The sequence below is a fragment of the Lepus europaeus genome, chromosome 19 (assembly GCF_033115175.1).
Source record: "Lepus europaeus isolate LE1 chromosome 19, mLepTim1.pri, whole genome shotgun sequence".
Classification (NCBI taxonomy): domain Eukaryota; kingdom Metazoa; phylum Chordata; class Mammalia; order Lagomorpha; family Leporidae; genus Lepus; species Lepus europaeus.
Window position 1 is genome coordinate 12,003,153 of NC_084845.1, and position 12,182 is coordinate 12,015,334.

Here is a 12,182-nt window from a genome sequence, read left to right on the forward strand (position 1 = left end):
TTTAACAGCAGCTTGGATCAACTGGAAGAGCCCCAGTGACTAAATTTAAGAGCATGCGGTAATTTCTTTATGTGTAACAGAAGCTACAGTGACATAAAACACCACAGACAGACACAGTTTAAAAGGTCACGGAGGGGAGGGCGTTTGGCGTGGCAGTGGTCAAGGTGCCCCTGTGGCCGCTCACCTCCCGAGCAGGACCACCTGTGCTCAGGGCCTGGCTCTCCCATCCAGCTTCCTGCTGATGTGCGTCCTGGGAGGCAGCAGGTGACGGCTCAAGGGCTGGGGCCCCTTGGCCCGAGAGCGAGATGGACGGCTCTCATGGGAGAATGGATGGAATTCCTGGCCCCTGGCTCTGGGCTGGCTCCACCTGAGCTGTTGCAGGCCTTTTGGAGAGAGAACCAGCAGATGGAAGATCTTTCTCTGTCTGTCTCCTACTCTCTTTCAAATAAAAATGAAAATGAAATTTTTTAAGTGCTGTCTTTAAAAGAAAATATATTTTTAAAAAAGCTCATGGAAAATGGAGCTAGAAGATAAGTTTATTTTGGTGCAAAATTTTTGAAATTTTTTTTTTCGTAACATGCACCTTTTATGAATTTTTGGAAGATTGTTGTCTACCTGACTTTGGAAGGCTCACCTACGCCAGGTGAGTTCTGCCAGTGTTGCTCTTTTTTTATTTCAATAACTTTTTTTTTTTTTTTAATTTTTTTATTTGTTTTATTTTTGACAGACAGAGTGGACAGTAGAGGGAGACAGAGAGAAAGGTCTTCCTTTTTGCCGTTGGTTCACCCTCCAATGGCCGCCGCGGTAGGCGCGCTGCGGCCGGCGCACCGTGCTGTTCCGATGGCAGGAGCCAGGTGCTTATCCTGGTCTCCCATGGGGTGCAGGGCCCAAGCACTTGGGCCATCCTCCACTGCACTCCCGGGCCACAGCAGAGAGCTGGCCTGGAAGAGGGGCAACCGGGACAGAATCCAGCGCCCCGACCGGGACTAGAACCCGGTGTGCCGGCGCCGCAAGGTGGAGGATTAGCCTACTGAGCCACGGCGCCGGCCCAATAATTTTTTTAAAAAAAGATTTACTTATTGATTTGAAAGGCAAAGTTACAGAGAGAGGGAGAGACAGAGAGAGAGAGATCTTCCATCCACTGGTTCTCTCCCCAGATGGCTACAATGGCCGGAGCTGAGCCGATCTGAAGCCAGGAGCCAGGTGCTTCTTCTGGGTCTCCCACATGGGTGCAGGAGCCCAAGGACTTGAGCTATTTATTCTTCACTGTTTTCTCAGGCCATAGCAGGGAACTGGATCAGAAGTGGAGCAGCCGGGTCTTGAACTGGTGCCCATATCTTCTTTTTTTTTTGTTTTTTTTTTTTTGACAGGCAGAGTGGACAGTGAGAGAGAGAGACAGAGAGAAAGGTCTTTCTTTGCCATTGGTTCACCCTCCAATGGCCGCCGCGGCCGGCGCACCGCACTGATCTGAAGGCAGGAGCCAGGTGCTTTTCCTGGTCTCCCATGGGGTGCAGGGCCCAAGCACTTGGGCCATCCTCCACTGCACTCCCTGGCCACAGCAGAGAGCTGGCCTGGAAGTGGGGCAACCGGGATAGAATCCGGCGCCCCGACCGGGACTAGAACCCGGTGTGCTGGCGCCGCAAGGCGGAGGATTAACCTATTGAGCCGCAGCGCCGTGCCCATATAGGATGCCAGCACTGCAGGCGGAGGCTTAGCCTACTACACCACAGTGCCAGCCCGTCTTTCAAGAATTTTTAAAACTATTTGAAAGGCAGAGTTACAGAGAGAGAACCCCACGGTCTGCCCCTGGTGTGTCCGTCCCGCAGCGCCTCGTGTGTACACCATGTTCCATTCACTGGGGGTGATCTCACCCCCAGTGAGAGTGGGAAGAGAGCCACAGGGCCCAAGGGAGCGTGCTTCTATTTTGCAAGGTTGAGTCCATAGTGTCTGTGTTGTGAGAAGTGGATGCTGGCCACAGCAGGTCTGTCTGAAGATGCTTCTGGTCTTTCCCCCAGCAACAGTGGCCAGCTGTCCAGTCACCTGGCGCCCGGCTGCCCCCTCATTTCCCTGTTTTGTTTTGGTGAAAGCTGGCATAAACCGACACTCATGGCTGCACAGATTTGAATGCTGGGCTGAGGCGGGGGCTTGGAGCCTGTGAACCTGCAGTGGCTGGAGCGGAGGTCCTCCTAACGCTGCCTCTTCACCCTGCACGTGCTTTGTAGCATAGCAAGTCCTGGGAGAGAAGCGGGGGCCAGGAACTCAATCCAGGTCTCCCGCGTGGGTGGCAGGGAGGCAGGGTCTTGTGCCGCCACCTGCTGCCTTCCAGGGTGCGCATTAGCAGGAAGCAGGGACCTGTGGGGAGCTGGGACTTGAACCCAGGCGCTCTGACACGGAACCGTGGGCATCTTAACGCCTCGGCCAAACACTGCTGCTTTTTGCCTTTTGATGGAGTGTAACGATGCAGAACTTGTGCCCTAGAGCTGTGTGGTCATGGGCAAGTTACCCAACTTCTCTGTTTCAGTTTCTTCTGCACTAACATGGGAACGATAATAGCAGCCACCCCATGGGGATGACTGCGGGTTGAATGAGTTGATTCCCACAAATGGCTAAAACCCCTGCTTGGGGCCATCTCAGATACAGCAGGTTAAGCTGCCCCCCTGCAGTGCCGGCATCCAAATGGGCACCGATTCAAATTCTGGCTGCTCCACTTCCAGTCCATCTCCCAGCTAATATGCCTGGGAAAGCAGCAGAAGATGGCCCAAGTGCTTGGGCCCCTGCACCTGCGTGGGAGACCCAGACGGAGGTCCAGGCTCCTAGCTTTGGCCTGGCCCAGCCCCGGCTGTTGCGGCCATCTGGGGAGTGAACTAGTGGATGGAATGTCTCTCTCTGTCTCCCTGTAACTTTGTCTTTCAAATAAATAAAATGAATCTTGTTATTTAATTTTATCTCTGAGAGGCCAGCATCGTGGTACAGCGTGCTAAGCCTGCACACCGACATCCCACACGGGCGCCGCTTTGAGTCTCAGCCGGCTCTACTTCTGATCCAGCCCCCTGCAGTGCGCCTGGGCAAGCAGCAGAAGACAGCCCCCCAAGTCGTTGCTGCCCTGCCACCCTGGCTCCTGGCTTCCTCCTGACCCCATCCCAGCTGTTGCAGCCATTTTGGGGGATGAACCAGTAGATGGAAGATTCTCTCTGCCCTTCAAATAAATAAGTAATCTTTCATTTTGTCTCTGCAGTCCGTGACTGCCAGCACCAGCATTAGCATCACTGTGGCAGGAACCCGAGAGCAGCATTCTTAGGGCTGTAGGAGGCGCTGCTGGTAACTCTTCACCACAGTTGTAAACTTGATGCAAAGTAGCAAGAGTGTCCCCATTCTTATACACTGTGTGCGCCTTACCCAGACCCGGCCACTGCTTAACCCTCTGCTGCCCTGACTTCCTCGGCGTCTCTCCACTGAGAGGCGGACATGGGCAGTGGGTCGGGGGGCACCATGCCCTTCTACATGGCAGTGCCAATGAGAACATCCTCTCGTACAAGCACAGTGCAACTCCGAGAATCAAGGAATATAGCAGGGGTACAACACTCATCCAGTGCACAGTTCACCTCCCCCCCACTCAGAGTCCAATTCAGAACCACCTGCCACGCGTGGTTGTCATTTCCACTAATCCCGTGTAGGCGTCACGCTTTAATTTTAACAGGAAATGTTAAGAAGCAGCACAAAGGTGCCCCAAAGTGCTCTAGAAAACACCAATTCTGGTGCCCGCGGGGCCGTGGCGCCATCTTGTGGCAGTTGCGGGAAGAGTCGGCTGTGACATGATTTTTTTTTTTAACTGAACATTGCATAGCCTAAGTATTATTTCATTTTTTCCTAGTAACACAAGAGATTGTTTTCAGTTGTTCAGTCTTCCAAACTTAGCATAAAACAGGCCTCTGCATACGTCCAGTCTGGGCCCACAGCTGAGTCCATGGGTAAAAGCGTGATGAGCATGGCCTGCACCTGCTTTGGGAACAGATCCGGAGCCGCACTTCTGGCTGTGAGAGCTCCGGCAAGAGATGTCACTCACACACACATAGACACAGACACACACACACACTCATACAGACACACACATAGACACAGACACACACACACTCATACAGACACACACAGACACACACGCACACCATTGAGAAGCAGAGAGACAAACAGAGCTCCCCTGTGCTGGTTCACTCCCTAAATGCCTGTAGAAGCTGAGGCTGGGCCAGGGCCAGGAACTCAATCCAGGTGTCCTGCGCGAGTGACAGGAAGTTCAGTGCGGGCGCCATCGCTGCTGCCGCCCAGTGCGTGCTGCAGCAGGCAGCTGGAATCAGCTTGGGGGGGGGGGAGCGGACCTCTTACCTGCCAGGCCGGGGGCTGCCCCCCAGGTCCTGGCTCGGCCAGGCGTTAATTCCACCTTCTAGAGTTAACCACCAGGGCCTGGGGTGGCCGAGGAAGCTCTCTACGGGGAGGAGCTCTGTGCAGACAAGAAGGGGCTGCTCGGGCGAAAGTCAGGGCCTGGGGGTGATGGGCCTGGGCAGAGGAAGCCACGGTGCAAAGGCCCTGGGGTGACGACAGACTCGTCTTGTTGGAGAGACAGGAGTGAGGGTGTCCGGAACATGGGTTAAGGGCAAGAGTAGCTGGGGATGAAGTCAGGACAGGCAGAGGCAGCTCACCCAGGGCCCAGCGGGCCATGCCAAGGCCGCTGGCTCCCATTGCGCACCCGCCGGGAAGCCATATATGGCTTCCGGAGAACAGAGCGAGTGGCACGGCACGGCGTCTGCCCATGGCACCGTAGCCACTGCTGCGCCTCGGGACTCGCCGCTGCAGGGCAAGGCTGCCTCGTGCGTGGCATCCCCCATGAACCCTTTCGCGAGTGAGGCACAGCTTGTATAAAGAGGAAACCAGAAACAACATTTACGGATTCCCCAGGCTGCTCCGTACCTGTGCCAAACATGTCACACTGCTCCAAAGGATGTTCCCAGCCCAGGAGTGGCTGTGGAGGTTAGAGAACCAAAAGACAGCATTTCAACATCTCTCAAGAGCATGGGAAATTCTTTTAAATTAAAAAAAAATTCTATTTCTTTAGTTTTACTTTATTTGAAAGACGGGGTGTGTGGGGGTCTTCCAGTCCTTGGTTCACTCCCCAGATATCCGTAACAGTCTGGGGTAGGCCAGGCTGAAGCCAGGGACCGAGTTCAATCTGGCTGTCCCATGTGGGTGGGAAGGACGCACGTACTTGAGCCGCCAATGCTGCCTTAGCTGGGAGCTGGACCAGAGGTGGAGGAGCCGGGACTCAAGACAGGCACTGCAGTACGGGCTGCAGGTGCCCTAACCATTGCACCCAATGCCCACCCACTCCATTTTTTAATGGTTTTAGAGCTCTGGGACCGATGCTGTGGGCTTTCTTCTCCCCTGAAGCATGTGCTGGGGGCGGGGTGGGGGATGAGCACCTGCCCATATGGAAGGGAGGGGTCCTCGCCCCATGGCCACCTCCCCCACTGCCAGGGCCAGACCCCAGACCTCACAGCCGTGAGTGGGCTGCTGAGAGGGCTTTGGGGCTCGTCTGATCTCAGAAGGGCTGGACCAGGCTCTGGGTCATGTTTCCTGCCCCTGGGGACAAGAGGGCTTGGGGAGAGGTCCTCCCTGCCCCTCAGCCAAGGGCCCTGCATCGAGAAGTCTTTTCAGACCTCAGACGACACGCGCCCGGCACCCTTTCCCGGGATGCAGTGATGGGTGGGAGTTCAGGGAATGGAGGGGAGGGCGGGACTGGGGCTTCAGGGACTTGTCCATCAGTCTTGATGTTGAACTTGAGAGCCTTTGAGATAACCAAATACCGGGCACGGGGTGGGATCCAGACTCTCCATCCCCTAGTGCGGCGGGGTTAACAGCAGAGGCCTCGGTGCCTGCCTGCTGGGGTCAAACCTTGTTTCTTTCCTTTTTTAAGATTTATTTATGGGGTACAAAAAAAAAAGACAAAAAAAAAAAAAAGATTTATGGGGCCCGTGCTGTGGTGCAGCGGGTTAATGTCCTGGCCTGAAGCACTGGCATCCTATATGGGCGCCGGTTCGAGACTGGCCGCTCCACTTCCAATCCAGCTCTCTGCTATGGCCTGGGATAGCAGCAGAAGATGGCCCAAGTGCCTGGGCCCCTGCTCCCACGTGGGAGACCCAGAAGAAGCTCCTGGCTCCTGGCTTCGGATTGGCGCAGCTCCAGCCGTTGCAGCCATCTGGGGAGTGAACCAGCAGGTGAAAGACCGCTCTTTTTTTTTAAAGATTTATTTATTTGTTTGAAAGGCCCAGTTACACAGAGGAGAGGCAAATGGTCACAACAGCCAGGGCTGGGCCAGGCTAAAGCCAGGAGATTCCTCTGGGTCTTCTACACGGTGCAGGGACCCAAGCACTTGGACCATCCTCTGCTGCTTTCCCTGGCGCGTCAGCAGGGAGCTGGATCGGAAGTGGAGCAGCCAGGGCTCGAACCAGTCAGTGCCTATATGGGATGCTGGTGTTGCAGGTGGCGGCCTCGCCCACTGTGCTACAGCACCGCACAGTGCCCCCCATCCCATTTCTACCCGTAACCTGTCCTAGGAGCTGGGCAAGCCCCCCAGCGTCCTGCCGGCCTTGACCTCCGGGATAACTGCACAGCACCGTGGGCCCGTAGCACTAGCTAAATCCTGTAGCATTGGCTAAATCAATGCTATTGACACTGCTTTGCAATGCAGAAATGCAGGCTCCAGAGAAGTTATTCTGCCAAGCGTACGGAAGAAATGTGATTAGAACTTGGGCCCGCGGCTCCCAAGGCCCCTGAAGCCCTGTTTTTTCAGATCGCAGGGCACAGCTTCTTGGTGGGTCAGAAAATCAGTTCAGCCGTCTCAGCACTGAGGGCGGGGCGGGGGGGGGCGTTAACCATGAGAGCGTCACACAGGTGAACACCACTGGCTGACACTGCTCGTCCACGGGGTCTGATACACGAGTCTGTGTCTGCACACACCAGGGCTTAAGGTTTGACAGGCGTGGCCCTTGGCTGCCAGGCTGCGAGGGAGAGAGCTCGGGTGTGCCCTCCACCAGTGCCCGGGGAGACCGCGGCTCGGGCAGGAGGGCCTGGGAGCCAGGCGCCCCGCAGCTGTCCGCGGCACTAGCCGATGCACGGGCCAGAGCCGCGCGGGGCCGCCGTGGGGCCGGGCTGCCCCCGGGAAATCGGGAATCCCGCGTTGCTTGCTGTGTCTTAGGTAGCAAGGGAGACGTTAGCCCACGTGTGCGACAGGGGCCGAAGACAAAACCAGGGAGGCCTGGGCGCGGGGTGAGAGGAGGCACCGGCCCGGCGCGCACACGCGGAAGGTCCCGCCACGGCCCCCGGCCCTCCGCCGGCGCCAGCGGACCCTCTGGGCGCGGGAGGGACTGCTCGAATTCCACGGCCGGCGACACCCCAGCAGCGGGAGGCGCGGAGGACGGGGCGCCCACGCCCACGGAGCCGCGCCGCTCCGCCGAGGCGACGCTCGTCACGCCGCCTGCCCCTGTCGCCCACGTCCGAGGGCCTCCACTCCGCAGGTGGGACACTGAGGCCCACGAGGCGGCCGCGCCCGCTGCCCACAGCCACCCGCGAGGCGGGCACGCATTGTCTGGGGCCGTGAGGCTTCAGGGCCCGAGCTCAGCCGCGACGCACACGCAGAAATTCCCGCGGCCGGGCCCTTTAAGAGCCTGGGCGCCGCGAGCCAAGGCGAGCGGGAGATCAAAGCGTATGTAAATCAGGAGCAGGGGCTGCCGGGAAGTAATCGCCGCGGCCGGCCTCGAGGGAAAGCGGGCGGCGGAGCCCTGCCGCGCCTGCGCATTCCGGTCTCCCCTTTCCGCCCGGCGCCGGAGCCAGGCCCAGCTCTTAGCCACACCGCCCCCAGCCGCCGAGTGTACGCAGGCGCCCCGCTGTGAGCCCGCCTCCTTCCCGGGCCCGCGCTTGCGCTGTCGCGCGCTCCGGGCCCGTCGCTCGCTCTTCGTACGTCAGTTCCTGTTTGTGGCGGCATTTCCGGTCGGAGGGTGGGAGGGGGCGGTGAGCGGGGGCCGGGGGGAGGGGGCGGGGGGGCCGCGCCGCGCGAGCCGTTGGGCCTGGCTCGGAGAAGGCGTCGCTGCCGCAGCCTTTGCCATCGCTTGGGAACAGAAGTAGCGGGAGCAAGCGCAGCGTGGCGATGGGCGGGAGCAGCGGCCCGCCGGAGAGGCTGGGCGGCCACCGGTGACAGGTGAGTGCGCCAGCGCGTGTGCCGAGCGTCCCCCACATGCGATGGTCGCGTCCGGGCCCCCCGCGGGGCCGCGCTGGGCCGTACCACCCGTGCCCGCCGGGCGGGGGCCACGGTCCGCGAGCCCCCCCTTCCGGAACTGAGAGGGGCGGCTGCGCGGGGGCGCCTGGACGGGCCCTGAGGGGCCGGGCGGGGGCGGCGGGCTGTACCACTGGAGCGGCCTGGGGGAGCAAGCCGAGTGTGCGAGGCCCGAGCCCCGGACGTGTGCGGGCTGGGAGGCCGAACCCGAAGAGTACGGGGAGACGGGGTGTGCGATGGCCCAGCCGTGAAGGGGGCGCCCCGCACCCAGAGTGTGCCGCGTGGGGGCCGTGGGAGCCGTTCCTCTAGTGTGTTCCGAGGCGTGGGGGCTGTACCAAGTGTGGCCGCGTTGGGGGGGGGCCTGGGTTGTACCATCCAGGCTCGGGGGGAGCCCTCCGTGGAAGCCGGGCTGTGATGTTTACGCTCCGAGGGGCGGGACGGGCTCCAGCGGGTGTCGAGGGGCGTACTTGGGAGGACCCTGGTGCCCGGAGAAGAGGAGGGGCTTCTGCTGTCTCTACTTGAAGTGTGGGGCTTTACCCTGAGCCCACTCTTGATTGGTTTTGGGGAGAACTGGGTGATCACGGGGCTGCCTTGAACAATGGGATCGCCAGTTCTCGACTCCCAGAACCCTTTTAAAGAAAGCTGGTTTCACCTGATTCTAAGGAATCTTTGGACGAGGGGTTGCGGCGGAGGGAGTCCTAGGAGTCACCGAGGTTTTCTGCTTTAGGCTCCGTCTTAGGGAGAGGGTCCTGGGTTCGAGGAGCTGTGCCCCGGATCTGCTCGTTAAGACTTGGGAGGAGGGGGTGTCCCCGGGGCACCGTGATCCTCGGCCTTCCCACGACCCCTGTTTCTCATTTCTTGGGGCTCAGCAAGAGGCCTGGGCTGGAGTAGTTAGGACTTCCCTGAGGCTGCTGTCCAGCCTGGGCCACTCTCCCCTGCCCAGAGAAGCAGAGAGTTTGGTCCCGGCCTGACTTTGATTGGCAGTGCTGTGAAGGGCCAGTCCTCTGGACCCCTGAGTGGGGGGCTGTGTGCGCTCCGGGTTACCAGCCCAGCCGGCCAGTGTTTGCGTTCTCCACCAGCTGAGCGATAACAGTTGGCCTCGCATGGAGGCTGAGGGCTGTTTTCTCAGCTGTTCTTCTATACATAGGTCAAGGGGACTTGGAAGGGGGTGTCCCTGGCCCAGCCCGGCCCAAGGCCGAAGTCTGCTCTGAAGGGCTTGGGGCAGCCGGCTCCCCCCACGCATGTAGTTTGTCGTTGTGGCTGCTGGATAGGTGCTTGGAGCAGCCAACCCTGGAAGCAAGTGGCCAGTGCCCCTGTTCCCCGGGCCAGCTTGTGACCTTGGCTTGCCCTGTAACCTTTGCCCTAGGTCTGGCGTACCTGGGAGACCGGCTACTTTTCCTGATTGACCAACCTGAGCTGGGCTGGTGATGGGGTCGGGGGGCAGCCGGGTGCTGAGCTCCCCGGCGTCCGGGGGTCATGGCTGCTGGACAGACGGGTCCCTGAGTCTGTGAGAGGACAGGGGGGAGCTCTCGGATTTTCCTCCACCAGGGGTTTGCTCCCAGCTTGACAGCAGCGGCAGAGGCTGTCCGAGGGCGTCCCGTGGGCCACACGCCGTTCAGAAAATGCTCCACTTCCGGAGTGGGGCGCGCCGTGGGTGTCATCTCCCGACTCCCTGGGCCCCAGGCAGGCAGAGCCTTCCCAGAGCGGCCTCCCTGCTGGGCCTTCTGCACACCTGAGCTCGTTTACGTCTTGAAATAATACACATGGTTAGCCGTCCTGAGAGAGACAGAGGCAGGCTCTGACGGCAGGTCTCGGAGCTGGAAGCGTGGAGCTGGGATGCAGGCCCTCAGCGCGCCTTGGCCTCCGGCTTCCTGGAGCACAGGGGCTTGTCTGAGCTGTGTGCCCAGCCCTGGGCCCACCAGGGCTTTGCAGGGTGCAGAACCAGAAACGGAGCCTCAGAGGAAGAATTGTCTTCCCCAGATCCTGTGGGACCCTCGGGGGCCAGGTTGGGGGTTTGAGCCCAGGTCCGTGAGCCCCTGGTGCCACGCGCTGTGCCCACAGAGCCCTAGGCAGGGGTGTCTGCCACCTCTGACCCGGGTCCTGGGCGTCTGAGTCTGGGGCTGACAGAGCGCTCCCTCCTGCACATGGCTGTGGGAAGCGGGCAATCTCTCTGCCGTGCGACCTTGCGCCAGCCATCGTCTTCACGCAGTGGGCTCAGCGAGGCAGGCGCCTCGCACTGCTCTGAGGGTCAGATGAGTCATTGGACGAGAAGCTCCAGCATGGTGCCCGGCACTGTTGTGGGACCCAGGCACCCAGCTTCCTCCACACCCCTCCGGTGTCCCGAGATCCAGCTCCCTCGCTGAGCCCAGCCAGCACGCAGGAATTTGATGTCTCTGAAGATCTGCACTGAAGAGGTTCAGAGCACAGGGTTCAAATCCAGCCCTGAGCAGACTCCTCCACCCCTCTGAGCTCATCTTGTCATCCGTTCCGACAGCTCCACCTGGAGGGGCTCCTGTGCGGGGGATGGGGGTCGATTGCGGAGGACTTGTGTGGCTGCTGGCCTAACGGTGACCCTCGGCCTGATCACGGCCTCTCCCTGTTCAGAGTGGTGGATGGGTGGACACGGTGAGCCCCAGCCTGTCCGGGATGTTGGGGTTCTCATTTCTGCGTGGACGCCGAAGTCTCTGGCTGCCTTGGAGAGCGCCCCAGGACGCCAGGACTGAATTAGCGTCTCTGTTTTCCAGCTGCGGCAACAGGTGGGGGCGCTCTGACGCGCCTGATCTCCTGCTGGGTAGAGATCCTAGACCTGACCCTCAGACCGGGGCTTGGGCCTGGGGCGGGGAGCGTGCTCCCTGGAGCCAGCTGGGCTGGTGGGCTGGTGGGCTGCTGAGCTGTGGCTTTGTGCCAGAGGCCACTGTGGAGCTGAGGCAAGTGAGGTTTCATTCAGCCACCAGCATTGATTGAGCGCCTGCTGTGTGCACTTGCCAAAGTCCCTATCTCCTTAGAGCTGTAATAGGTTAACGAGCAGGGAGCAGGTTAGCGGGGAGGTGCTGGCCGTGAGTTCAGATCGGGTGCTAGAAATTGCCTGGGACTTTGTCAGACGCGTCAGATGGGCACAGCAAGGTGGTCGCTCGGGATGGGAGAGGGCCCAGGGTGCCCAGGTCCCAAGGGAGGACGGAGCTTGGTGAGGGCTGGGCTGTGTGGTGGGAGAGAGGGGCGGGCAGGGCCTGGGTCACCCCGGGTCGGTTGAGGTGCCAGGAGAGGGTCTCGGGCTTCTGGGGTGGGGTGGGCAGGGAGTTCCCTGTGTCTCCCACGCACCCTGGGGCGTGGCTGCCTGCCTCTCCTGTGATCCCCTGCCTGTTCCCGGGATCCATGGCTGCTCCCCTCAGGGAGACAGGCGCGAGGCTCTCCAGGCTGCCTTTCCTGCCCGGTCCTCCTTCCCCAAGCCAGCCTGCTGGGCTGGCGTCAGGTGGCAGTCACACCTGGGGAACACAGACCTTGCTGACCCCGCCTTCTGCCAAGTTGCTGTCTCCTGGGCTTGCCTTCTAATGAAGACAGGTGCCGGCAGAAGGCGGGTCGGGGGTCGGGGGTCAGGGAAGGAAGTGAGGGGCAGTTACTCTCTTCTAGCTAATCAAGGAGGGCCTCCCTGAGGCGGTGACCCGTGGGCAGGGCCTGGAGTGCAGTGAGGGAGCTGTGGGGTGACCTGGGCGAGGAGCCTGCAGACCCTGGAAGAACTGGCTCTGATTGCCAGTTCGGGGGGCGGGGGGTACAGGCCCTGCAGCCAGGCAGTCAGCTGCAGCGTTCCCCAGCACGTGGAGCTGCTTGGCAGCCCCAGGTGAGGATGACGCTGGTCCCACGCGCCCAC

At 60.3% G+C, this 12,182-nt stretch overlaps 1 protein-coding gene across 1 annotated transcript in view; it reads left to right on the forward strand.

The window, feature by feature from the left end:
- The first annotated feature begins 8,081 nt into the window (after positions 1 to 8,081).
- The window catches only part of AKT2 (AKT serine/threonine kinase 2), a 36,244-nt gene continuing 32,143 nt past the window's right edge, over positions 8,082 to 12,182 (forward strand). The window contains exon 1 of the mRNA XM_062177973.1: positions 8,082 to 8,242. The gene's annotated coding sequence lies outside the window, so the exon portion shown is untranslated. The remainder of the gene's footprint in view (positions 8,243 to 12,182) is intronic.